At 40.7% G+C, this 26,447-nt stretch overlaps 1 protein-coding gene across 7 annotated transcripts in view; it reads left to right on the top strand.

Annotated features, from left to right (window-relative positions):
• The window catches only part of RAPGEF2 (Rap guanine nucleotide exchange factor 2), a 184,906-nt gene that overhangs the window by 26,590 nt on the left and 131,869 nt on the right, over window positions 1–26,447 (top strand). The window contains exon 1 of one of the 7 annotated variants that reach the window (XM_063156290.1): window positions 9,037–9,124. The exons of the other annotated variants lie outside the window; for them this stretch is intronic. The gene's annotated coding sequence lies outside the window, so the exon portion shown is untranslated. Of the gene's footprint in view, window positions 1–9,036; window positions 9,125–26,447 lie in introns of those variants that run through there. 7 annotated transcript variants of the gene reach the window in all.

Genomic DNA, 26,447 nt, shown 5'->3' with positions numbered 1-26,447 from the left:
ATGTGTGCTATTTAATGCTGAAAAATGAGTTTAATACAGGAAATCCTGTTTGGGTGCTGCTGGGATGATGGCAAAAGAATGTATATCAGAAACAAACTCCTTCAGCAAAACCAAAAGCTGTTTCTGAGCCTCATTTGACAGATATGGATAGCTCTGTCAGGCTTTGGTTTTGGTTTTTTGGTTCTCTAGTTTAAAAAAAATTCTCATTCTAGTAATATCTCTGTATTTGTCAGGATCAGCTGGTGTCTGGACATAGTGAATGAATCTGAATTATATTCCTTCTACATTTCTCACTTTGGATCTATGGACTCTGCTTATAACAGAGCTTTTATTAGCAACTTAGTATTTAAAATATAACTTTATCTATATTAGCTGTTCCTAGTTTGTAATTGTGTGCCTAGTCTCATTTGTGGGCACTGAACTTGGAATTTACAGATCCATCTCTCCTTCCTTCTTTCAAAGGAACCTTTTTATAGCTCAACAGAGCAAATATCTTAGCAATGTTTTTCAAACTGTATAACTGCTGTGGAGCATGAGAACTACAGAGCTGAGGAAATAAAATTGCTGTTTTCCTTACTGCAATTGATTTTCCCCTTCACTCATTTCTTATGAATAAGAGGACCAGATTGAAAGCTTAATTGACAGCAAATAAATTAAATAGAAAAAAAATTAAAGGATAAATTGGGGAAGTAGTTCTTTCATCTTCAAAGAAAATGTTGAGGATATTCCTGTCTTGTTGATTGTGATGGGCTTATTGAGTGCTGAATGGTGCTGGAGTTACTAGTGAGGCAACCCTGCTTCTCTGTGATCTCAGGTGTTTATCAAAAGGGATACAAGTATATTAAGTTGGTTTTCTGGTAGTTGAACAAATGTTTCTAAGTAATATTTTAACTCAGGTTTATGAACAAATTGATATTTCTTTGACTTGTTCAGAAGGTTGTTATGTGGGCAGCCTATTTTTTTCCCAGTATTGGAACCTGTATAGATACTTCTCCTGATCCATTCCTCTCTCATCTTTTTAATGTAGCTTAATGCTTAATACACTGAAGATGCTAAGCTAGGAAACATGAGTTTAACACAACTGCCACCATTCTAAATTCTTTTGAGTCACTTTGAATAGCCCAGAGCTGGTGGGAGGAGGAGGGAGAGTGGGAGAAACAATACTTTGTGCCACCCAAATTGAGCAATAAGTTATTGCTGCATGGAGTTTCTGAGAAATCCAAAATTTTTGGTCTCCAGAAGATGAAGCTTTAATTACACCCTCTGAAATGTTGCTTGCCCTTATTTTCTCAAAATTCTGGTCAAAGTTTTTGTCCAGTTTCATTCCAACTTTTGAACTCCTTTCACAAATGTGAGTGGCCTTTTATATTAAATGTCTTGCAGAACTGGTGTCAGTTCAGAGTTGCAGGAGAAGAGTAATATGCTTGGCACACAGAATGAATCTTGACACAGGCAGCTGATGAACAGTGGGCAGTGGGGGGAAAAAGGGCATTTTAAACTTAAAATATGCTCATGAGAAAAATCTTGTAATAGAAATTATTAAGTGGAAGTGGAAAAAACCCACTTACATTAGGTTCAGTTGATTGCTTTACTGCACGCAGTGAAATTTTTGCTTCTGTTTTCAGCTGTTTTAATTCCGTAGTTGCTGCAGTGTGTGCAGCTCTGTTCTTGCTGACAACATGAGGTAGGCATGTCTATTATGGTGGGGTGTTTTGAAAGCTTTAATGGCAAGAAGAGTTCATTCACCTATTTGTAACTCATGGCATTCAGGGTGTGGGTGCAGGCTGAAAAAGGACTCTGTCTCAGAGGTATGCAAGAGCTACAATTTCTCGGTTTCACCTCATGGAAGAAAATGATCTATGGTTAATCGTGTCACCTTCCTCCTCCTCGTTATGGTGCCGAAAGGTAGGAAGGATAATAGGGGAGGATGCGTGCCAGAGCTGAGATGGCAGAGATAGATCCAAGGGAACTCAACTTACTGGTTTGAGAATCCTGAAACCAATTACCGTGCCTGGGCTGGTACTAAAGAACAAGGAACAGGGGATACCTCTCTCCTTAGCAGTATTGACTTCATAATTGTCAGAGTGACACCTGAGCGTGATCCCCAGTGTCTGTTACTCGCTCATCTACACGCCCTGTTTCTGAAGCTGAAAACAAGCAGCTTAGCTGGGGACAGACACGGGGCAGGGCTGGAGAGGAGTGAGTGATAGCGCTGAGCAGCAGGCAGCATTACCCTCGGTGAGTTGTGCAAACTTCCTACCTGGTCCCTTAAGCCATGTTGCTATTCCAAACAGTAAAGTATGCAGTATAAACCTTTACCTATTAAACTCCCCTGAGCAAGGCAGGGCACCATTCTGCCTGCTAATAGTACTAATAGCAGGAAATGAATGACTTAATTTCCCTCTATTCTGCTGACAAATTGCTCTTCTAAAGTGGGCAGGGAAGTTGAGTTGGAATGGAAAAAAAACCTTGCTAGTATTTCAGTCATATTGGTTTTTGTGATTTTATTTTTTCTTCTTTTCCCTTTTTGTTTTTTAAACAAATCTTCCCAATACCAAAAATAGTTGAATACACTGTGCTTACTGCTCTTTGACTTGGTAGAATGCTTGTGCTTGGTCACATGCTCTCTTTGTTCCTTTTTATTTTATGGCAAGGATAACCATAATCTTAAAAGCCAGCCATTCTAATTATTGAGGTAGTAAATGGTTAAAGTAGCTGTAGCCCAATGATGCAAGCCATTGTACCATCCCCTACAGGTGTTTTCTCAATAAGAGCAGATGGCTGGTACGTTACTGATTCCTCATGGACAACAAATTAGGAGAAGGCAGATATATTTACTACTTCTAGAAAACAAATTTAACTCCATGCAATTTCATTCTTTTAAAGATTTCTCCTTGTTTCTGTCCTTGAGAGAAAGGTTTATGTAACCTTTATTAAAAGCCAAATGAAGAAAATATACAGAATTTTGATCTTCTTGTTCAAGTTACTAGTATTTAGGAATTGTGTATGTGGGTGAGCATGTTTAAATTATAATGGTTTGTATATAGAATTTGAAGTGTAAATATTACCAAATCTAAGCAATCAAAAATCATGTGGTGGGCTTCAACTAATACACTGGTTTATTAATAAAATGAGAAATTTTTTTTTTGTTTTTCTACATTATGCACTTGAGCTTTTTTTAGGACTGAACCAAAAGAGGCCACTGGGTGACTGAATCCATCTTTTGCTGTGTCAGGCTGCTGTGCAGCAGAGTATTTCCTAAACTGTTTGTATTCCTTTCCAAATTCCCATTGCAGTGGTGCTTGTGTTACTGGGTCAGCTTTGTCTTTTAATAGCCTTGTGTATATTCTAGTTAACTTTATTTCTAGAGAGCTGCAATTGTCTGTGACCTCTCCTGTGTTTTACCATAGCTGGCGTTTTGGGAATACTGTCTTGCAGAACAGACTCTTTTCTGCAGCTCTCCTGGTTTTGAATTAATGTGAAGGAAATGGCTAGATTAAATCTTCAGAGCAATTTGTAGAAAGGCTCAAGTGGTTTTGCTGTTATCATAGTGTTTACTTCTCTCATGGCTACATTATGTGCTCTCAAAACTGTCATGTTGTCAAATAGTAAGCAAGTTTTTTTTTTATTAGTTCATAAATGCTTTTTCATCATGTATGACTGGTTTTTGAAATGCTTTCATTTGTCATAGGCATAATTTGGAAAAAAAGTTTTATAATGGAAAGATTACAGTGATACCTTTCTGTACTACTTTGCTGTATTCTCTTTTAACTAAATATTTGGTTTTTGTGTTTCTTTGTTATGTTCTCCATATTTACAAGGATTCCATGTGGCACTACAGTGGTAGTGGTGTTCTGTGTAGTGTTTGTCAGAACCATCTGTCTTTCTGGATCCTGTCTAAAAAAGCAACAAAACCCCATAACCAAGCGTAACTAAAAATGTGTGTTTGGGTATATTGTTACCTATGTGTTGTAGTGACTCTTATTTTCTCTGTGACCTCTACATTTAGTGAAAACTCCTATATTCTTGTATATGATAATAATAGTTGACAAGACTGTTTCCTTATGTGCCTTTTTTCAGTGAAGCTACTGCAGGGGCTATGTGCCCTGTGTGTATGTGCCCATCACTTGACAGACCCACTGGAAGCCCCAAGCATGGGTGAACTCGGGCTTGATCAGCCCCTCAGATTTAGAGCATCAGCCTTTGTCCCTTGTGTCTTTTGCATCTGGTTGTTTACCCTTCTCTATCTTTTTTTTTTTCATCCTAATGGCTGTTGTTTTACCTCTCATATCATCCAGTGTCGTGTTTTGTTCATGGCTATTAGTAAAGATATAAATAAGATGATATCTAATCTCCCATTAAACATTTTGGAACAGCCCTGCTGCACCCTCAGCAGATTTGCAGATGACACTGAGCTGAGTGGTGCAGTTGGCACACCTGAAGGATGGGATGCCATCCAGAGGGACCTGGATCAGCTTAAGAAGTGGGCCCATGGGAACATTGTGAGGTTTAACGAGACAAAGGTGCTGCACCTGCGTTGGGGAAATCTCCAATCTCATCAGGCTGGGGATGGATAGGTCAGGAGCAGCCCTTCCCAGAAGGACTTGGGGGTGCTGATAGCTGAGGGGCTGGACATGAGCCAGCCATGGGCACTCACAGCCCAGAGAGCCACACGTGTCCTGGGCTGCATCCAAAACAGCGTGAGCAGCAGGGGAGGGAGGGGATTCTGCCCCTCTGCTCTGGCAAGACCCCACTGGAACCCTGCATCCAGCTCTGGGGTCCCAGCACAGGAAGGACGTGGAACTGTTGAGTGGGTCCAGGTGAGACCACCAAGTTGATCAGAGGGATGGTGCGCCTCTTCTTTGAGGAAGGGCTGAGAAAATTGAGACTGTTCAGCTTGGAAAAGAGGACTTCAGGTGACCTAGTTGCTGCCTTCCAGTACTTGAAGAGAGCCTACCAAAAAAAATTGGAGAGCAAGGACTTGCAAGAGTATGTAGTGACAAGACAAGGGGGAATGACTTCAAACTGAGAGTAAGTTTAGATATTAGGAAAAAATACTTTACTCCGAGGGTGGTGAGCCACTGAAACATGTTGCCGGAGAAGTTATGGGTGCTTCATCCCTGGAAGTGTTGGAACTAGATATTAAGGTCTCTTTCATCTGCAAACCATTCTATGATTCTATGACTCTTTCTTTACTGTCTACTAAGGAGCTTGAAGAAGCTTTGGATGTTTAGTTTGCTTTGCAATTTTCAGCTCCATTTGATATATGATGATACTAGGTTCTGTCACATCCAGGTGACAAACTGGCTGCTGTTATGGAGCTGCTTCTGCAAAGAAAGAGAGGAGATGAGTTCTTGGGAGTGTGGGAAGGTAGTAAAGATACATTTTTCAAAAATACCTGTCAAGATTTGTCGTCACTCTTTTAAGACACCGGTGTAGCAGAATGAGTTCTGAAACTGCATTGGTAATGTCTGAGCACTGAAACACCTGCAAATGGATGTAAACCCGTGCTGGCTGAAAGTAAAGACGTTTTGCCAAAATAGGGATGTGAAAGCCACGTGTCTGTCTCATTTTGTTCTTGGTCTCCAGTATATGCCTTCCTTTCTTCTGAGGGATAAATAAATGATCAAACTGGATCTGTGTATGCCTTGGGTGTTTGTAAATCAAATTTTTGAGCAGGCTGCCTTGATTCTATCAGTGTTTTTTTCAAAACTATTGTTACCTGGAACATACAAGGAAGCTGTCATATAGCTGTCATAGCCAAAGCAAATGCTGTAGGCTAAGTATTGGTAATGCCAGATAAGGAGAGAAGTGTAGACTTGTTCACACAAGTATACAATTTTATGTAAAATGGCTTAGTAACTTTTTTCCCAATTCATCTGGTAATTATAAAAAGAACAACAAAATAAGAGTGGCTTGATAATATTATGGTTATTCTCAAAGAAATTGAAGAATGTTCAAGCACTTAATAGTGAAGATAATGAACCTAATTTCATTTAGTAAGATGAATGTAGTGTCTCTGATCTTGGGATTCTAGGTTGAGTGCAAAACCTTGAATTAGTTGAGCAAGAATATTTCATTTTTATGGAGGATATTAAACACCTCTGTCAAACCATTTCTCAGAGTGTGCTCCTGCAAAGTAACAGTAAGCCTTAAATCCCAACAATTTGCACTTGCAAGTCTGTGTTCTAGAAGATGAGTGGGAAAATTTAAATTTGAAGGTCTACAAAAGTCCTTTCAGAAGATAGTGTGTATTCAGCTCAAAAAAAAAAATTCACAGACAAGAAAAGAAAGATGCATTGTTTTGTTCTCATTCTGGAATAGCAAGTTTTCATTTTCATCTTAAAAGACAATGTGTGCAGCATGATAACTGTACACAAAATATAGAAATTGCAATTGCTTATTCATTGAGCACAAATCCAGTGAAAGGTTGTAGGGCTGGTAATAATCTGTATCGTCTCTGCACCATTTCAGCATTCAAATCCCAAACACAACTACAAAGTGAATTTGACCTTAAATGTTTGTGCCATTTGTGAGACAATGAAGTAGTATGGGATTTTTCCTAAAGCAGAATCAATCAAAATATATAAATGCAAAGGGCTAGGTAAACATTTGTGTAGCAGGTCCGTGGGGGTTGGGAGCCGTGCAGAGGAGAGGCGGAAGGAATTGCTCCTTTAATTTGCTGGTACTGTGATACCTTTGGGAAATAAAAAGGCAGGGAGAACAGTATAGTTCATGATCTTTCATAATCCTGTCTTTCCTGTGGTGGAAGTGCTCAGAGGGGTTTTACTGCCGTAGCTGTTCTTGCACAGAGTTTGTTTTGCTGGGAAGGAGGTGATATTTCCTTATGCAGTAAGGAAGGTGCTTCCTTTTACCCCCGTGCCTTTGTGTTTGTGCTGCAGCTGACTTGCTCCAATTATGCTCTCTATTTTAAGTGGCTATTACAGCTCTGCTTTCTTTTGGCAGCAGCTCATACATAACAAAGCAACCTCAGTGTATACGATATATGGCTTTGCCTATTTTATGCTTGTAGCGGTTGGAGTAGGGAAAAAACCCAAAATTGGAGGAGGAGGAGTTGCTTTATACTGGAACACAAGAAACACCTATGTTAAAATCTGCCCAGAAGTCACCTGGCAGCTATAAATTTGGACAGCCTGAAATATTTCTTTCTAATGAGAATGTTACATGGCCTTGTTACAGGGAGCAGTCTTACAAAAGGACTCAGTTCAGTCATGTTGTACCTAATTCAGGTTATGAATTTGGTGCTGCAATACCTTCTCTGGTATTCAGTTAAAGTGGACCCACCATACTATTGCTGTGCTTTGAGCATATGCTAAAGCAATAATATTTTTTTCCTTTGGTCTCATACAACTTCTGTCAATTTGGTCTGAAACCAGAAATATACCTCTTTATTATTTTATGGTGGATGATGCTTCATGTGTGTTGTAGTGTTCTTTGTTGACCATAGCACCTTTTTAAAATGGTGAAATGTGTGCCATGGGCAGTTGGAAAACAAGCAAACAACATTATTTAAAAATGCACTTTTGAAACCTTGTCCAGGGTGTTTTCCAAAAATAAGAATACTTTTTTCAGGAAAAAGATTAGTGGCAAGTAAATATTATGTCAAGATAACTTTATGATGTAAAGGCTCTTAATACCTTGTTGTAAAAGTTAATGTTTGACGACAACCTGTCTAGCTGATGAGCTTGTATAGCTAGTGTATACTACTGATGTATGTGCAAGCCATGAAAATTGATACTCCGATGTTATTTTGATACTTTAATTGATACTCCAATGTTATTTTTCCAAGAAGAATTGGAAAATTATACTCCTTTCTGAAAAATGATGTGAGAACTTAAACAATTCTGAGTTGTATGATGTGCGTATAGTTTGCCCTTAAAAGCCAGTGAGTGACTTAGCCTGTTTTTAAATGGTACTTTTCTTTATGATAGCTCCAGATGTTTGTAGATTGTGTGATTCAGCACTAAAAGCATTTTCCAAAGGGTTTTAGCCATGACTAAAAGGGCAGTAGATCATCAGTAATCTGTGGCTGTGTGAATTGGTTCAGACTTCAGTTTTGAGTCTGGGCTTGTTCCTATCTGTGAACTTCTGTCGGAGGCATGAGTGTGTGGTGTGTGTGCAGGCAGCACAACTTGCTGTTAGCAGCCCTTAATGCTTTTCTTTAATAAAAAAAGGCAAGTCAGTTATCTGAAGAATAGTGTAAAGCACTCGGGAAATACCGATGTCACTTTGTTACTGTTGATGGAAATCACATTTTTCTGCTAAACACAGTCACTAACTAATGCTGGAGGCTTCTGGAACTTTTGAATGTAAAAATAGGGGTTTCCTGCTAGCAAGCACAAAAGAGAGTGTTTCTTCCAACCTAAGTCATGTAAACTTTTGAGATTAAAAAGCAAAACAGAATTGTGCTCAGAGTTGTTTTTCCTATATTTATGATGAATTCACTAAATTTTGAGCACATTCTGGGTCTGTTGGATTGTGCTTTTTACTCAGAATTGCTTAGTTTTCCTTCTGACTGCAACACTTGCTTCTGCCTCAAGTGCTTTTGAAAATTCTTCTCCCTAACCCTATTTTTAGTTAATTTTTTTTCTTGCTGCCCCCACCATGTTTCTGAAGGCTTGCCTGTCATTCACGTCCATGAAGAAAACCCAAAACTTAATTCAAATTTGCCACAGTGGCATGAAGCTTAGCACAGAAAAAACACCAAAGGTTGTGTACAGCTTGTGAGGAATATCTGTATTTATCTGTCTTCCTTATATACATATAGGAAGATACATCATGTATATCTTAAATTGAGGCTGTGTGGGAAGGTGCAGTATTTTTCAGCTCAGGTGTCCCTGAATTTGGAGCCAGATTGGAATTTGCCTGTGAGTGTGTGTTCTAGAAGCATTATGAAAGATGGAAATGTTTTTGTCTGAGGGGTGAGGTTTCTCTGGAGGTTTGGGGCACACCCCTCCTGTAGGAGCTGCTGGTAAGAGGGAGCTAGAAGACATCTTGGTAAGGTGAACAAGCTTTTTAAGCAGTGTTGCTGTTCTTCCAAAGCAGAACTGTCTTCTGTCACCAACAGCTTCAGGGTACCCCATGGAGCAGCCAAATCCCAGTGGTGAGTGTGCTATAGCCAGTGCAGCACTGGTACTTTAATACACTTTTGTCAGGAAAAGCTTGTATTGTACTTTTGTAAAGTAAAGGTACTGATGAAATGTCTGAGTATTTCTAATGCAATTTAATTTACGATAGTGCTAATTTGGATTAGGGGGTGGTATGGCTTAATATAATCGGTGTCATTGCAAGAAAAAGGTACATCAGAGAGAAGATCTTTGAGAATGGATCAGTGAAGTTCTATTATCTGATAAGGGTAGGAAGTGTTTCTTTCTTTTTTCCCCTTCTTACTTTGTGAATCTTCTGCTATTCATGACCCTGGGATCCATCCTTCTCTTCTTGAGATGCAGTTTCACAAAGCAGTATTGAAAACATTTGGATTTTCTTGTGCTTCCCCGTTTTTGTCTCCCCTGTTCTTTTCATCACTCAGGAGTGAGCTTAAAGTACTGGGTACCCGTGGATTGGATTGGGGTGTGACATATGTTAAACCCATCCTAAACTCATGTTCCTAATAAAATGTTCCTAAGCTGCCATCTCAGTTGATGAGTAATACAAGCTTTTGTTCTATGCTTCTTCTTGAAAATCTGAGGTATGATTTAAATAGAAGTCAATATGTACAGACAGGCCATTAACTACAAAAATCTTAAGGAAAGCTCAGATCTGCATTTTCCCACAGGTGTTTTTAAAGTATCAGTGGATGTGCAGTATGTGACAGCTCCGTAATCTCATACATTATTATTAAAATACAAAACTAGTTCCACTGTTCAGTGTTTTCGGTCATTACAGCTCAGGTTTGTCTTATGCCAAGAACCTGGAAAATATGAGACTTGTATAAGCTATTGCATTTCTCTTCTGTTCACCTTTTTGGTTTGGGTGGGTTTTTTTGTGTTTTTTGTTTTCCTTTTTTTTTTTTTTCTTTTGAGATAGTAGTCCTGTCAATTCAAAGAAAGGAAAAAAATACACCTTGACCCTTACTTCTGATCTTCTTATGTAACCGATGGACTGCTGAAACAATAGCAGTCACATCTGATACAACAACATCTTATTTATAGGTGGAAGCAGCTGCATCCTCTGTCTTTGCATGCAAGAAGACCTATTGTTTTCATGTCTCCTGGTTAAGTAGACTGTGAGAAAATGAAGGCCTACTGTAAAAACACTATTAAAAATAATTAACACCAAAAGAAATGGAAGATGTGGCTTGTGCAGCTGGTTCTTGAGCTAGGTGTAAATGAAGAAGCTATCGGTGCTTACAGTCGTAGGATAGCCTTGAGTTTGCTCATGGATTCCCATATCGTATTTAGCATTTGGCTCATTAAAAATACCAATTTCCACAGGCCTGCAATTTCTGATGACTGGGGCCTGAGCATTGAATAAGTTCAGTTCGTAGGGAAAATTCCAGGGGTGCTGTCAGCAGGTGCCTCTGTCCAATCCTCACCAGGTCACTGGGGCAGGCAGTTGACAAGATGACAGTGGGGAGTGGGTGGCTCTGTCTGGTGGTAGTTTTCAGCTAGGAAATGCTCCTCTGGGACCAGCTGGCTGACCTCTGAATCTGCAGCACGGAATTTGGGAGCTGGAATGGATTGTTAAACCTTCTGTTCTCATCCTCATTTTTCCCCTCTGTTGGATGCCCTAGATGGAAGGAATGATTTCTGTCTTCATGGGAGAGCTCTGCCAGGCTGAGGAAGGTGTCTGAGCTTCATTGCAGGTCCCTGGCAGTCTGTGGGTGAGCAGCCAGGAGATCTTTTTCTGTCCCGTTTCAGTCAGGCGTTGAGTGGTGCCAGCGCAGCCTGTGAAGCACAGAATGCGGCTCAGTGCAGTGTGTTCCCCTCGTGTAGCACAAGCTTTTAGCAGCTGGAAGGTGTTTCTCATCCAGTTCATGCTGTGCAAATAAAAATATATAAATTGGTAAATGTAACTATAGGATGATAGGAGCATTAGAAGTGAGCATTTATTTCTTTAATGCAAACTCAAGTGGCAACAGTGCTAGATTGGTTTAAGGTCTTTTTTGTGAAATGTTCTTTTTTTAGAGCACATACCTGTAAAATCTGTGCAAGTGGAAATCTCTGACTAAATAATTAAGTATGGAAAGATCAACCAACATACAGGAACTCTGGTGTCTTCTGTAGCATACTCGTAGCTGACAGCCAGTTTGTCTTTTGAAAGCCATCTGAACTGGTGTGACAAAATTTGCTGAGTTCTTACATAAGAGGATTGAATGTTTTTAAACAATCTACATAACAAAAACTCCAGTAGCCCTTGAAATTTCTAGTTTGAAATGTCTTGTTCCAGGTTCTGGGTTACTGAATTTCACCGTACCACCTTTCATTGAACAGGGATTTGGAAGCCTGATATGTGATGCTTGCTTGCAGGCAATCATTCAGTCTGGGTACCTCAGAGCCTTCTCTTGGCTTAGCTAACTTGATCTGCCTTTTTTAAAAATTTAATTTTATATGAATTTTATTTTTATATATTTATATGTTTTTTAAGCTTGGTAAATTTGTGTTTCTAGGTCTAGCACTGGTTGTTTTTCTTTCCTTATAAAGCAGTTATAAACACTGAATTGTGGAATATATTGAATAGATAATTTAAAAAAAATATTATTTTGCTGATTGATTACGCTGTTTAGTACTGATGGTTATGCTGTTCCAAGACAGGTTTTTTTTTTTTTTTATGGATTGGAGAGTGGCAGTTGGGTAAGGCCTTTTTTTAAAATTTTTTTTTTTTTTGCCTTTGGCATCCATTCTTGTACTTTAAAGGTAATTAAAAACAAAGGACTTATTTCACTGGTCAGCTTGTTACTTGGCCTACATTGTAATGTGTTTATAGTAATTTTGGCTCTTGATTTAATTAATCTAGAGCATTTTGCTTGTTGAGTTAGACATATTAAATGGAAGTTATCAAGGTAATATCTTTTTCTTCTGGAATATATTTTTAGTTTTATAAGAAGTCATTATTAGGGAGATGTTTTGCAGTGTTTAGGTCTCTTGACCCTTATCTTGTTGAAAATCTAGCTTCAGTAATCTTAGTGTTAGACTGCTTTGTTGCACAGATTCTTTGGTAAATAGATTAATCTCTGAGTCTTGTGACTATTAATCTTGCTCTGCTGCTTAGGTTTGTTGAGGGATTTTCAGTAATTAGGACATCTTTGTGCTTGGTCTCAAAACAGTTACTGTTTTTTTTCTGGTGTTGAAACGGTGAAGTAGGAAACAACCAGATGTATTATTTGGTTACATTTGCTTGTCATGTTGCATAAAAAGCTTATAAATATCTAAGTGTTTGTTTTTCAAGATGCTGACCTGGGGCAGAACCTTCTAAAACCATATTAACTGTGGGATTTGGTGTTGAAATGTTCATGTAGGAGATATTAAAAGAAAAAAATGTAGACTTCTTTTGAAAAGTGCAGGCACTGCACTGCATCTTCTGACACGTCGCTGTGGTTGCTTGTAAACTGTGAGCCACGGCGAGGCTAAATCAGGAACCGTAATAATGTCAGAATGTGTTTCTGCAGCAACGTGATTCTTGCTGAACGGTGCCTGGGAGTTCAGACAATCACATGGTCTCTTCTTTCTGAGAGCTTATACTTACCAAAAGGGCTTTATTGATTTGCCTCTTCATGCCCTTCATTAGTAGAGTGTTCTGGAGAAAAGTGTTGATACCGGGGCAGTAGAATACTTCTTGTTTGGAAATCTTGTGTGTGTTTTGTTGCAAGACTATTGCTTCCAATTATTGAATTTTCAGCATTTTACAATTACTTCAGACTAATTTAGGGTGCTTTTTAGTATCAACTGAATAGAGAATAGAAGAAAAGTGTTGTGTGCTGCAGCTTGGTCAGGATTGTTGTGTTCGTTGTGTAAATGGTGCGGCCGTAACCCTTTTTCCATATGTGATGCCTGTTGTTATTTTCAATAAAGCATGCACTCACAACAAAGCACTTTCTGGGAGTGAAGCTGGACTTATGTGAGCCATCTCAGTGTTGTGAGGGAATTCTGAGACTTTCTTCTGCTGGCTTGAGGTCAGAAATAAAACTTATCCTTGGTAATAGTCGTATTAAGGATTCAAACAGCAGGCTGTTCAAGTGAATGAAATACTGTTAACCAGAAGGGCAATGAGAGCATTTTTTGTTCTTTTAATTTGCTTAAGAGAATGAGATTACAGCCAGAAAATTGTCTTGTCAGACAGCCAGATACTGACTTCCTGGTCTTCCATTGCCAACTGCTCCAGCTTCTCCCTGCCTGAGCCCTCTGCCAGCTTGCCATGAGCGCCAACAGTGAGAGCTTGGGCCAGTCCTTTCCTTTTTGTTGGGCAAAATGTTACCTCTCAGAGATCTAAGCGTGGCTTTTAAGTAAGATCTGAGAATGTTGATAAGCTGTGTTTACTTCAAAATTAGCAAAGCTTCATTTTTCTTGAGGTCACCTTTTATTTGTAACATACAGAAGTATAATCATAGCTTGAAAGCAAGTAGGATGCTCTAATTTGCTAACATAGAACTCACTTTTAGTTACTGGACCAAGGAAAACTCTGTATTAAATACTAACTTTAATTTAGAAAGCCTGGAAAAGCTGATCTTTTGTTTCAGGTCATTTGTGTTGGTATGAAGTACTTTACAGGTTTGGGTTTATTAATATTTAAAGAGTTAGTCTGTGAGTTTAAGAATATGTGTAAATATTTGTGTTTTCAAGTATGTGATGTTCTCAACTTGTGCCTTCCTTGTGATTCTTCTCTAAGATTGTTGCTTCCAGTTTATTTGAAATTCTTCATTATTTCTCTCTGTTGTAAATCTTTCGTGCTGTCAAAAAAGTTTGAAACTAGCTAGTGGACTCCTAAGTGACAAAAACAGATACATGCAGGATGTGTACAAAAGCCTTCTTTCTTCAGTCAAAGGAATAAATATCTTGTAATGAAAGATTCACTTGATTCACTTTTTTGATATGTACCTTTGAAAGACTGGTTTGGAACTTCAGCTCTTATTTTCTCATTTCTCTGAACTATATTCTGACTGTTTTGGATCAAGTTTGCAGGTTTCATCAGTTCCTATGAGGCTGTTAGCATAGCACTTTTTTTTTTTTTCTTGACAGCATCTAAAATTGAGCTTAAGCTCAGGTTTTATTTGCTGATAAACCTCTATAATTTCAGTCAAGTTTCTTCTGCAATAGTTTTTTTTTCCCAAGTCTTCGTAGACATAAGTGAATGAAGAAGATAATTACAAAAGGGTTCTGAAAAGTTTCTGAAATCAGATGTGCTGCAACTCTATTAGTTATTACTGTGCCTTGTGCTTATTTCTTTGGTTATGTCTCTGGATCAGCATTGAATGCAGTATTTGTTTCTCTTCCCCTGTCCTTTGGGAATTCTAAATCACTTACAGCACAACTAAGACCAGTTGGCCTTAGGTAAATTCCCAGTTACCAAGTGAGACCATACCAATGCCACACGGTGATCAGCTATTGCCAAAGCTTCAAAAGGAGAAATGCCTGAGCATCTGTTGTATAACCCTGCTTCTCAGAAAGTCCTTTGTTCCACTGTTTAAAACATCAAAATGATGTAGTTAATTCCCCAAACACTTAATATCCTTGAAGTAACTCCAGAAAATAATTCCAGAAAGCACAGAACCAGGAAAGCTGTAGGCTTTCTTACAGTGGCATTGTCCTGTCACCTCCCTGTGCCCTCACAGTTGTGACCATTCCCCCAGATGCCAAAGGAGCACCCTGCCTGACACCTCCAGCACCCCCATGATACAGTAAAGGATATCATGTTGAGCCTGAACTGGTTGGAATCATCAGCTGGTTCCCTAAAGGGCACATGGGCTTTTCACACACCTCTGTGGCTAACTGTGCTCCATACGTGCCCTGTGTGTGACTGTAACCTTAACCTAGTAAATAGCTAACCTCAAATAGCTACCCTCTTACTTCTTACTCAGCTGGTGCCTTCTGTAAGCTCACAGTGCAAGTTAATAATTTCAGAGAGTATGTGTTCTTGCATTAAAGCTTGAGCCTAGAGTCTTGTCATGTACCGTGGGAAGGAAAATCAAAATATCCTTGGAAGGAAACTGCTCTGTAATTTAAGGTTAGAAATCTATGGCTTCTTCATATACTAAAATGCAAATGTACTATTTCAATAATTAACCTCCTCCCCAAAAAAACCCCCAAAAATAAACCAAGCCATTTGCTGTTCTTGACTTGTAAGTTAACTCTTAAAAACAAGAAAAAAAGAAGCAGAAAGAGAATGCCAGTCAATGGTAAAAAAAGTGCAGACCTTGACCCCTGGGTTAGACAACTGTGCAGAGGCAGCTAAATCATGACTGTAACTCTGGGGAATCTCCTCTGGCAAAACTTGCTGTTGGAACTGGAGGAACAACTGTGTCTGTCTGTCAGCGTGGTCTTTCATCTGTACAGTACCCACCCGAGCAGAGCTGGCACAGACAGCACTTCGTACATGTGCTGGATCAGTACATAGCTTGCAATCATCAGGCAGTCTCTGGGAGGTTGCAAAAAGGTCTTCCCAATCCTTCAGGGCAGAATTTTAATTTAGCAGGGCATTCATGAGTGCAGGCTCCCCCAAACTGCGTGCAAGGCAGGTTTTGTGCCACCATGTGCACTAAATCTAAGCGAGCAAATAGTGTTTGGCCAAAGTGGAGTCAAACTGCAGGCAGCTTAAATTTATTACTTGTGACAGGGATCCACAGCCGAATCTTGCCTTATTTTCAGTCCATTCAGCTGTGGGAAGATAAATATAAAGCATAAGCACTGCAGTCTTGGTGCACTCAAAGTACAGAAGGGAGGGAATCACAGAATATTGTTAGTTGGAAGGGACTCACAAGGATTGTTGAGTCCAGCTCTTAAGTGAATGGCCCATATGGGGATCAAACTATAACCTTGGCATCATTAGCACCATGCTCTAACCAGCTGAGCTGCCTGAAGCTGCAGGGTCCCCTATTTGAGAACAGATATAAAGTATTTACAAAATTTACAAGAAAATGATTGCATTGCTGGTTGTCCTCATGGACACATCCAGCTTATGCGCTCATTCTAGGAGCTCCTGGCTGCTCCTCGTACCTCCACAAGTGCCAAAAAGCTTTAGTTAAAAGTACAGCTGGAAACTCTGTAGAACTTTTACCAGATTTTGCAGGATTTGGCTTGCCATTAAATGTGTGGGGTCTTGGAGCTGCTGCTGGATTCATTCAGACTTTTTCTAGTATCTGAGACTGCCAAGAGAGGTGACAAGTTCTTTCCTCCCCTGGTAGATTCTTTAGGGCCTCTAGCAGCTGCTTTGAGACCTCTAATTCATTTCTGTGCTGACCATCAACTAACTGTGTGTCTGCCTGTTAGGGCTGAATGCTAGTATTACTGAAACTACAGAAGGGAACACACTGGAAATATACTAAATTAATTTCTTTGAATTAAGGATGAGGAAAAAGCAAGTGGTAGATGTATTTGCCAGTCTTCAGCAATTGATAGTTTCACAAAGGAGCCAAAAGCCTCATGTATTTCTGAAAAAATCAAACTTTTGAAATGGGTTAAGAATGCTGGTGAGGGAGGTAAGGCGGAGGGGCTAATGTGACAAGGTAAAACCTTATTTTGTCAGAAGCTCTCCGCTGTAGTGCATAGGTCTTGTATGTAGAAATGATGACTTTATGGCCTGAAAACACTTGTTTGTATTGTGTTGTGGATGAAAAGTTTGCAGTCTGACTACTGTTTCTTAAACTAGATAATTTGTTTGACTGCTGACCACTTGCAGATTAAATAGATAAAATCTGACAGACAAGCCACTCCTTGATGTGTGACACTAGAAAAAATAATCACAATCTGTGTTAACTGAGAATGTTGTCTTCAAAAGAAGAAGTCTTAACACTTACAGGCTTCCCTGTCAGTTTACAGGTGCTGTTATGATTTTTGAAAGAGAGGTCAGGTCCTGCAGGATGCTTTAGTTGGGAGGCAGCAGGCACGCTGAGAAAAACTTGTGATGATGTAGGGATGGTGTAATTACTGAGCTTTATTTTTGGACTTGGGGGTAGTGAACAGGATGCAGAAAGCACCTTGGATTTCCACAGAGCTAGTTTTGATCCAGTTCTGTTGCTCCTGAGCTGACTCCCTGTGGATCTGCCTTCTGCATCTCACTCCCCGGGGTTTCTGTGGCTTGTTTCTCCAGCAGAGAAGTGCTGCCTAAATGTAGTGGAGGCTGTTGTGGGTATCGCCTGACTCCTGACTAAATGAGCCCTTCCAAGTGGGGCTGGGGAGCAGAAAGCAGTAATTAGCTCTATTGGTACCAGCAGCCAGCCACGGAGGGCAGACTAATAACAAACCTGCCTGGATCTCAGCTGCCCGTGCTGAACACCGCAGGTGTGGTGTCCTTGCGCCTCGCCCTGCCACCCCTCTGCAGCCAGTCACCTCGGTCACCTGGCCAGCCCTTGGAGGAGCCTCTGCTCTTAGGCACGGCACTAATCATCCCTCTTGCTCGTAGCCTAAAGCTCAGGGTCACTGCTGAGCGTGGTGCACCCACACTTGCCAGCAGATGCTCCTGGAGTGAGGCTCCTGGCTGCCACCTGGCTCCCGGAGGACATGGCAGTGTTTCTGCATGGTCTCCCATTTTTTTTTTTTTTTTTTGTCATCCAGCATCACCATAGGCCGTTGTGTCTTTAGGCAAGGTTCACTGCTGTTTGAAATTGCGTTTGTCACTCCTGTGTTCTGGTGGCAAACTCGGGGAATAAACGTGGAAAGGTGTTTGTTTCTTCCATGTTTTAGGGCATTCTAGGGCTGTGCAAGCAGCTAGTTAACTCTGGTCATATTTATTAGTACAGTCTTAGGAATGCTTAGATAGTGATGTGGTGCTCAAACCTGCTTAGAGTTGGGTTCCTAATTGCAAGGGCTTCTTGCCACTGAATATGGTGTTACGATGGCAGAGATTGCACCTATTGTCCAGCTGAGTGCTTTTGGGAGGGGTGTGATATTTCACTGCCATGCCTTGCCTGAGCTCTCTTTGGAGTTGTTTTTAATGTTAAGAGTGAGTCGTTAGACTCTGGAGATAAGCAGTAATCTCTGATGAGGAATGTGCATACCTTTAATGTCTGATTTTGGAGACAACACATGTTTTTAAGCTGCTGTGAAGGTATGCACTTGGTTTAAGAACAAATGTCCTTTGCTCAGGAGTTGATAAGCAGTATCTTGTTAAAATGTGGTAAATGGATGTCTGTCATATGCTCTGTCTAAATTAGTTTGCAAATCAGCTGATAAGTTTTATATCTCAAGAACTGGTTATGAAGTGCATAAAAAATGATCCTCAAGAACTAGGCCAAAATACTCTGTTATGAAGCCAAGGGGGTGTGTTTTATTATACAAGAGGAATTCCATGTTATATCTCTAACACGTGTTTAACTTGCACTGAGCAAAGCATGTGACATATGGTCCTGCTCTGGAAAGACTTTGGAAAAACCTTTAATATGGGTTGGATTAAGATTCAGAGAGGCTGCCTGCTGTTGTCCTGTGGACAGGGTTTTCATGTGTCGCTGGGTTTGGTTTCCCAGTCCCACAGCACTTGCTGCTGGTCCTTTGGAGGCTGCACCGCCTGCTGTGCAGGTGCAGTGTAAATGTCCTTCTTTGTTGGGGCTTCTGGGGAGAGAAACGAGTGCAGCATATGGAGGGGCGGTTTTGAGCTTCGGTAAAAAAATAAAAATCATCTGTGGCGTGACAGCCGCATAGCTCACTAGCAGCTCGCAGAAATCAAACTCTAGTGCAGTTGATGGTTTGTAGGCCAGCCTAGAGCACTCAGTGCTGTTGTGATGCCTTGTGTTCTTAACTGGGTAGTCCCTGGTCACAAACAATATCTGGCAATATCTCTGTCTCTTTATGGTTGTTTGGTAGAATTATTGAAAAACACATACAGGACCAGCCAAGTCAGAGAACAGAGTATGTGGCAGATCAGCTTAATTCACAGCTTCCAGCCTCTTCCGGCATCTCCTCTGTGTGTGATGGTGACAGTCGTGTCTGTGGGAGCAGCTCTGTGGTACAAATGCAGTGTTTAAGGCATGGAGCTGGCTGTTTGACAAAGGGTATAGGTGTTAAGTCTTTGTGTTGAGCTGTCTGATGCATGGAAGTGGATTTGGATCTGATGGATGCCCTCAGCAGGTGTGATGAGCTGAAAAGGATTTCAAAGAGCTGACTGAGCAAGAGGTATCTGGAGCTGCTAATGGGGGATATTTGAGAAGGGTGGTTCCAGATTCTCTCCTATGGTTTGACAGTACAGCCGAACCAGCCGAATGATTTGTTCCCTCCAGAAGGGATTTTTTTAGGGGCTGGCAGAATGAAGTTACATTGTATGATTTCTCTTGTATTCTTTAAACTTCGTGTGGTTCCGATGGTTTTCCCTTGTGGCTGCTGAGCCAGGTAAGAGTGAACCAAGACCCTCAAGTCCTTCCTTCCCTCCAAGGGCAGTGATGAGTGACTCGGGCTGCAGCTGCTCTATGTAACCTCCCCTTAGCAGGCAGAGGCAGAGCAGACGGGCTGAGCCCAGCTCATCCCCAGCCAAGCTGTCTGTGGGTGCCTGCATGGCTTCTCCTGGTTGGACTTGGCCACTAAAGGGTCACAGCATAGCCCCAGACAGAGAGGGGGCAGCTGTGCCAAGCGGGGTTTGCTCACTGCGGTGTCAGACGGAGCCGGTGCCCGAGAGAGCATCTTCATCTCATCCTGCCGGGGCTGGCATCACTCCTCTGTGTACAGGAGGCAAACAAACAACTGAAGTACTTCCTACAGGATAAACATCGAACCTGAATTGATGAAAGTCCAGCCCATACACCAGTGGAAGGGCACTAGGTTGTGGTTTCATGGTACTTGGAGCTGCATTTACATTGCAGGGGGCCTGAAGAGGGGCTGTGCTTCACCACCACCGTGATCCTGCAGACCTCTGTGGGTGTTTGTCCATTTGAAGTGCAGATTTCTTAGGTGATTGGTGCTCTGCTCTAAGAGTGAAAGTGTGTGCCGAAGTCAGATCAAAGCAGCGTCCCCAGTAAGCCCATCTGAAATATGGAAATAGATGCAACCCCGAGTAATACTTAAAAAAACAACAACAAACAAACATGAAACTTACTTCCCTCTCAGAATTCCACCATTGCTTATAGGAAGAGAAAAAAAAATCCCAAAAGATAATAATTTGGAGTTATTAAATGCAGAGGCTGTTTCAGAAAATAAGAATTAAATTCAGGCTTGATGTGTATTCTGTGGAAAGTACTTTAGAACTTTAGTTAGTTATCTGTTTGCCTCCTTTACACAGAGGAGTAATGCCAGCTCTGGAAGGATGTGACCACCAGTAGCTTTTGAGATTAATTTTTGGGTGAAGAATGATTTGACATGCAAATATGTGCTTCAGTATGATCATTTGCCTGATAGCCTGGGAATAATTTTCATGTGACCTACTGTTGATGCTTTGAGTAAGATTTATATCTCTTGGAAGCAATGCTCTGAAATATGTTGCAAATGTATCTGCTAACAAAGAAAAAGAACATGACTCTTGGCTATCTTGTGTGTGTAACTTCTGGGAAAATTTTATCTGCCTAAATGAGTTTGAATGTTTTCTTTAAAAGCATGAATGTAAAGGATGTGTATTGGGATATAAACTTTCAAAATTGTGGTGTAATATTTTCTCCCTCTTCCTTACGATTTTATTGTATCTGCTTTTTTTTTTTTTTTAAACTCATAAATATGAAGAAACTGAGCAACATTATTTCCCATTAATAAAACCCCGAAAGTAAAAAGAAATAGTGCAATTTTCCTTCAGCAAATACTCGCTGTTGCCTTTGTGGTTGGAAAGGGGAATTTATTTTTGTTTTGTTTGTTTTGTGTTTTTGCTTTGGTTGGTTGTAAGCCAGCAGTATAAAACGATTGTAAGCCAGCCACAGAAAACAAGTCACTGCATTTTCTGTTGATTATAGTACTACTGAGATATTTTCGTAGTAAGTTCTGGCAGAGCAGAGCTCTCCACGCGTGCGGGTTCCCTTTGTTTCTGGATGTGGGTTGTCATGGTAATAAACCCGGAGCTGCAGCCTGGAGCTCCTCGCTCCTTAAACCCAGCTCACTTGGGGTGGTTTGTGACAAGTCACCTCCGGAGGAGTGGTCAGGGTCTCCCCTGGCGTCTTGGGCTTCTGGAAACTCCAGTTCACACAGTGGAGGTGGCCCTGATGCTCGGGGTAGTTCTGCAGGAGTGTATTGCTGGCTGGGCTGGGATTGAATTGTGCCTGGGAACTGATTTTTCTTGACGAGGGTGGAGCTGGTGTTTCTGGGTAGTTTTGGGGTTTCTTTGGTTTTGGTTGGCAAGGGAGGAAATGCACAAACCAGAGGGTGGAGTGTGATGACATTCAGCACTCGGGACAGTGCTGAAACCCCCATTTCATTGCTGGGCTGCTCCTTCCCAGCAGCACAAGAAGGTTTGTTCCAAAGTCTTGCTTTAAAAGCAAGTCATTGCATTACAATGCAGTTATGTTTGAGAAGTTGGATGAACATAGGCAATTGGGACTGCTACAGCTTCAGAGAGCTGATCACAGGTGGTTGGGCAGAGGTGGCTTACTGGGGTACCCTTTCATCAGCTCAGCCACATTTCTGCCTTGTCCTGGTGCTGCATTTACAGTTTGTTCACAAGGGAAAGCTTAAAGTATTCACAGGAGCAATTACCACATATCAGTTGATGAAAGGCACCTCTTCTATGTCCCTGTGACATTTTTGCTCATGATTTCGAGTACCTGCCCCATTTAACACATCTGGTCCACCATGTGTTCATCCACCATAAATACCAGTATGCTGTGAATTATACATTGTTAGGATTTATGATCACAACACTTTTAATGATGCATTTGAAGAAGGAATACTGTGCAGCTGTGGCTATTATGTTAAGTACCAGGACCATGCTTTACAGAAACTTAGTTTTTTTCAGAAGATAGATTGCCCTTGCTCACTATAAGGGAGTTTGTATGATGGTTTTGTCTAGGTCAAGTTTGTAGTGATGTGCTTCCTTCATGGCAAGTTGTTTGCCTGGCTTAGTTATTCCTAGGTTGTGTGACCTACAGTCCTTGTGAGTATCCTGGTTCCATGGATAGTAACCTGCCTGCTTTGAAACCTGTAGACTAATTAAGCACTCTTAAAAAGCCCCCCAAACCCACTACTAAAAGTATCTGAGAACTGTCATATCTTAATCTTGCTCTCACAGCTCTTGGGGAATCCTCTAAGCACAGCTTAGCACTGACCCTGTTTTTGGAAGGCAGCCTTGGGTGGTACACCATGGTCTTCTTTTCCTGGCCACCTTAGTTGTGATGTTGATCTCTAGGCTGATGTCCTTTAAAGTGCTTCTGCCATCACAACTTGATGTCAGCTAGGAGTTATTTTTTGACTATTAACTCCAGGACATTTGTGTTTCAATTATTTTTTCCCTTTTCAGTTCCTGATTTTTTAAAAATTTTTTTTAATTGAAAGCTGCCAGTCATTATAGTACTGTATATCTGAATAAACTTACATAAAATTGGTCTCTGCTACAAGTAGTTGTTTAAAATTAAGTACAATGTTTGGTAACTGATCTGTTTGTTAGTGCAAGATTGATTTTTGTTAATAGTATACTGGGTGTCATTTCATATAGCTAGTGAAAAATATGGGATAAATAACCCTATCTCAAGACAATTTGAAACTCTCCTTAGCATTAAAAAATCCCCTCTGCAACAAAAGATGTGAATATTTTTGCAGTGAATGTGAAAATGGATTTAACAGCCTTAATACAAACCTCTAACTACTGGTAATAAATACATATATCTATTTAATTATGAATAACTTAAGTGCCTTTTATAATTATGGACTATGCTGTCAGTAGGAAGGATCTTTTGTGGTGGAACTGCTTTTCTGGGATTTGGACATGCGATCAACCTTTGGATTTCTGACTACAGAACCTGGGCTTTTGTGTTAAGCATTTAATTGTCTGACTTCTGAGAGTCCGGAAGGCAGAACAGAAATGCACTGCACTACCCTGTAATTTCCTGCACTCACTACTTTGCTCATGGACTTCTGTGCCATGGCAGGCTCTAATTTCCCATCTACCCTTCCCATGTTCGTCCCCCCATCTTAAAGGATGATTATAATAATGAATGTCTTAATTTTTTTTTCTTTATTCTCCTGAAAGCTTTATGACCAGCAGGATGTGTTGAATCAATTGGGCTACTCTTGAGACAGTGTTAAAAGTCTATTAGTGTGGGCGGGTTGTTGAACCTTCCAACTCATTTTTGTACGCTTTCAATTAGAAAAAAAATTCTAAAATGCAAAAATCAGCATGTAATGAAATTGTCTTTTGAGGGGAAACTCTTTAGAAAGAAAATAATTCATAAAAAGAAATGAAGTATCTTTGAAAGACAGGAAAGCCAATTTCAGTACCCTGCTGAAACAACATATTTCTCTGCAGTTATTTTACTGTGATCCTGTGGTGTTTCTCCAGCATCTGACATTAAAGCTGTAATTCAGTTAAGTCTTAGGAAAAGCATGTTGTTCTGTACTGGGACTACTCCCAGGAAAATGGGATTTCTCCTTTTTCTTTATGGGGTTTTGGAGTTGCTCCTGATTAGCTTCATGCATCGGTGCTTCAGTTCCAGATTAAAATTGCCTGTTCCTCCAGTTTAAAAATTCCACCCAGAACAAATATCCCCACCCTCCCCATGGTGGAGTTAAATATAGCAATTTTTGTGTGTCAACAACTCCTAACAAGATCAACACAAAATCTTCTCCACTGCCTAGAGGAAGTGGAGGCTTGGGTTGGCTGGATGGCCTGTAAGCTCTCTTCTGGTGAGGGCTGATTCCCCAGCTTACCCATGCCTGGTTGCTGTGGAGTGATGTTTTGTGAGGAATTTCCCAGAATTATAATGCATATTAGTTGAGATAAATGCATACAGGTTAAGATGGTAAGATTTTCCAGAACTTTCAGGTAAATTTACAAAACGTATGTTCTTCCTTAAAACATGGCCCATGGAATTTCAGTCATGTATGAATGAAATGAGGGCCATTAAACATATGTAATTTCACTTAAATATTTAATTTCTTCTTGTATAGCTGCCAATTCAGCATCAATAAATTATTCCAAATAACTTAGGCTTTCATTTATTTTAAGCCACAGATCTTTATGTACAATAGTAAGAATGGCTTGCAGAAAAATGTTGTTGCAGCTTCAGTAAAATTAAAAAGAAAAATGAAATTGGTAGTAGAGTAGGTTGGATACTGGCAGGCTTCCCCTGTGGCAGTGCCCCTACCTGAATTTGAAGGTCCTGGTCTAAGAAGAAGAATGTTAAAAATTTGCAGACAAATACTTCTTTTTAATCTCTTTATGGCTCAGTGATAAGTGTGTACATACCTGGGCATGTTCCTGCACAGCAGTTATGAGTGTGTTTGGGTTTTTTTCCACTGCTGGCACACTGGAGGTGAAGATGAAATATTCATCTTCATGTGTGCATGGCAGTGATTTTGGTACCAGCAATACTGGATTTTTCTGTCACTGTGGAAGTCAGTTTGTGTGGTTTGCTCCTGTGTTTTGCATGTCAGTATTTGCGAGATGTGAGCTCACCCTTAGGTGAGTGTTTGGTCCCCCTCAGGCTTTGCCTGCGGAGGGGGGTTTGGCTGGGGTAGCTCATGTGCTCCCCCAATCCCTGCCCTGCCTGCCCACCTTGCTGTCCCTGGAGGATGACTTGTGTCATCTCCTGAGCTGCTCTGGGTGATAGCCTGGCAATTCAGTGTGCCAGAGGGGAGCAAACCTTCGTGGGAGTGGCCACAGCTCTTCTGTGCACATGGAAGATTTTGTGTAGGCTGGATGGGATTGGTGTTGCTGTGGTCCAGCCTCTTTCTTTTGGTGGTGCTGGCACTGCTTTGGCCTCAGTGAGCCAATACAGGCAGCCAGACATGCCAGTGCTAAATCAATAGTAGAGAGGAAAAACAAAGGAATATAAGTGCTTGGTATAGCTACTTTAGTGGCTGAGAATCATACGATTTCAGATGCTGGGTGTGTGAAGAAAAGGGAAAAAGAGAGGATTCTACAACTACAAGGAAGGAGAGGCAGGACTTCATCAACCTGGGTTTGGGCTGTGGCCTCGTTGCTCAATACGAAGAAGAAATTTGGCATTGCTGCTCTTGTTAGTGCATCACAATTTGGGAAGGTCCCAGTCTGAGCTAAAATAACTGTTCAGTCAGCCATATAGAAAATGCCTCTCTTCCTGCCAGCAGTTTCATGGTCTGTTGAAACCCATCAAAGACTTAGAGGTCCCACCTCCTCCGGGCTGCAGGAGGGTTGGTTCCATGGCCTGACACTGGAGCTTATGAGTGTGATGCTGCCAAGAGAGCAGCTCAGAGTTGGGTCCCCGTGAGCAGGTGCTCACTCTAGGGCCAGGGAGGTGGAGGAATGAGCATGGAGGGACCAGGTGGGACCTCCTGGCGTCACAGCAGTGAAACTTGGGCTGGGGGTGAGGTCTGGAGGGGCCACATGTGATGGGGAATGGTTGCATCCCCTCCCTTTGGAGTCTGGTTCTCCTGGTGGTTGGCTGGGTGTGAGATAAAGATAGGCTATTTTTAAGAGATCAGCCTTTCAAAATACATTGCACTCTCAGCATGCAGATCTTTTTGAGCCTCAGGTGAATACTAGGTGCTTTGAAAAGTTGTTTTTTTTTTTTTCCTATCCTTCAAGACTGTGAATCAAGAAGTTAGCTTGTTTTCTATTTTTCCTTTTGATTGAAAGAAACCAAACTATTATAAGATGAAAGCTGCTCTCTGCTTGTTTGCCACATCACAGAAATGAGTGAATTTCTTACTTGGAGAGCAATGAATTTCTCAGGATTTTGTTTAACTGTGGCAAGGATAAATAGTTGACTTTGGCCTGTAGTTTCACACCTTAATGCAAACCAGGAATGAAACCAGTGTAAGCTTGCAATTTTTAGAGAGGTTTAAGTTTTTCAGTCCAAAATAGCAAATTTTCACATCTCTATCATCTTAATAAAGAAAAAATGTCTTCATTAAGCTATTATGAATTTGGGGCCAGCATTCTGGTTTGAGTTTCTCTGGTTTGTGTAACTGGCAAATATGTTTGAAGCACAAATCGAATGGATAGAAAGTCTGGGCATAAACATAGACAGATTTTTATTAGAATGCAGAGCAGAGGTAAGGTTGCAGCTCAGTGTGTTTCTGCAGATCTAACTGAAGTTGAGCTGTGTTAAAACTTGAGTGTCTCTGTTTTGTTTCAAAGTACAGTCAGAACTTTAAAGTGATCCATCTGACACCAAGGAAACAAGTAAATTAAGAAATAACACTGAATTAAACAAATTTTGTGCTACTTCCCACACA

The sequence above is a fragment of the Melospiza melodia genome, chromosome 5 (genome assembly GCF_035770615.1).
Source record: "Melospiza melodia melodia isolate bMelMel2 chromosome 5, bMelMel2.pri, whole genome shotgun sequence".
NCBI classification, from domain to species: domain Eukaryota; kingdom Metazoa; phylum Chordata; class Aves; order Passeriformes; family Passerellidae; genus Melospiza; species Melospiza melodia.
The sequence above is the reverse complement of the archived record's forward strand: the minus strand, read 5'-3'. Positions and strand labels throughout refer to the sequence as shown.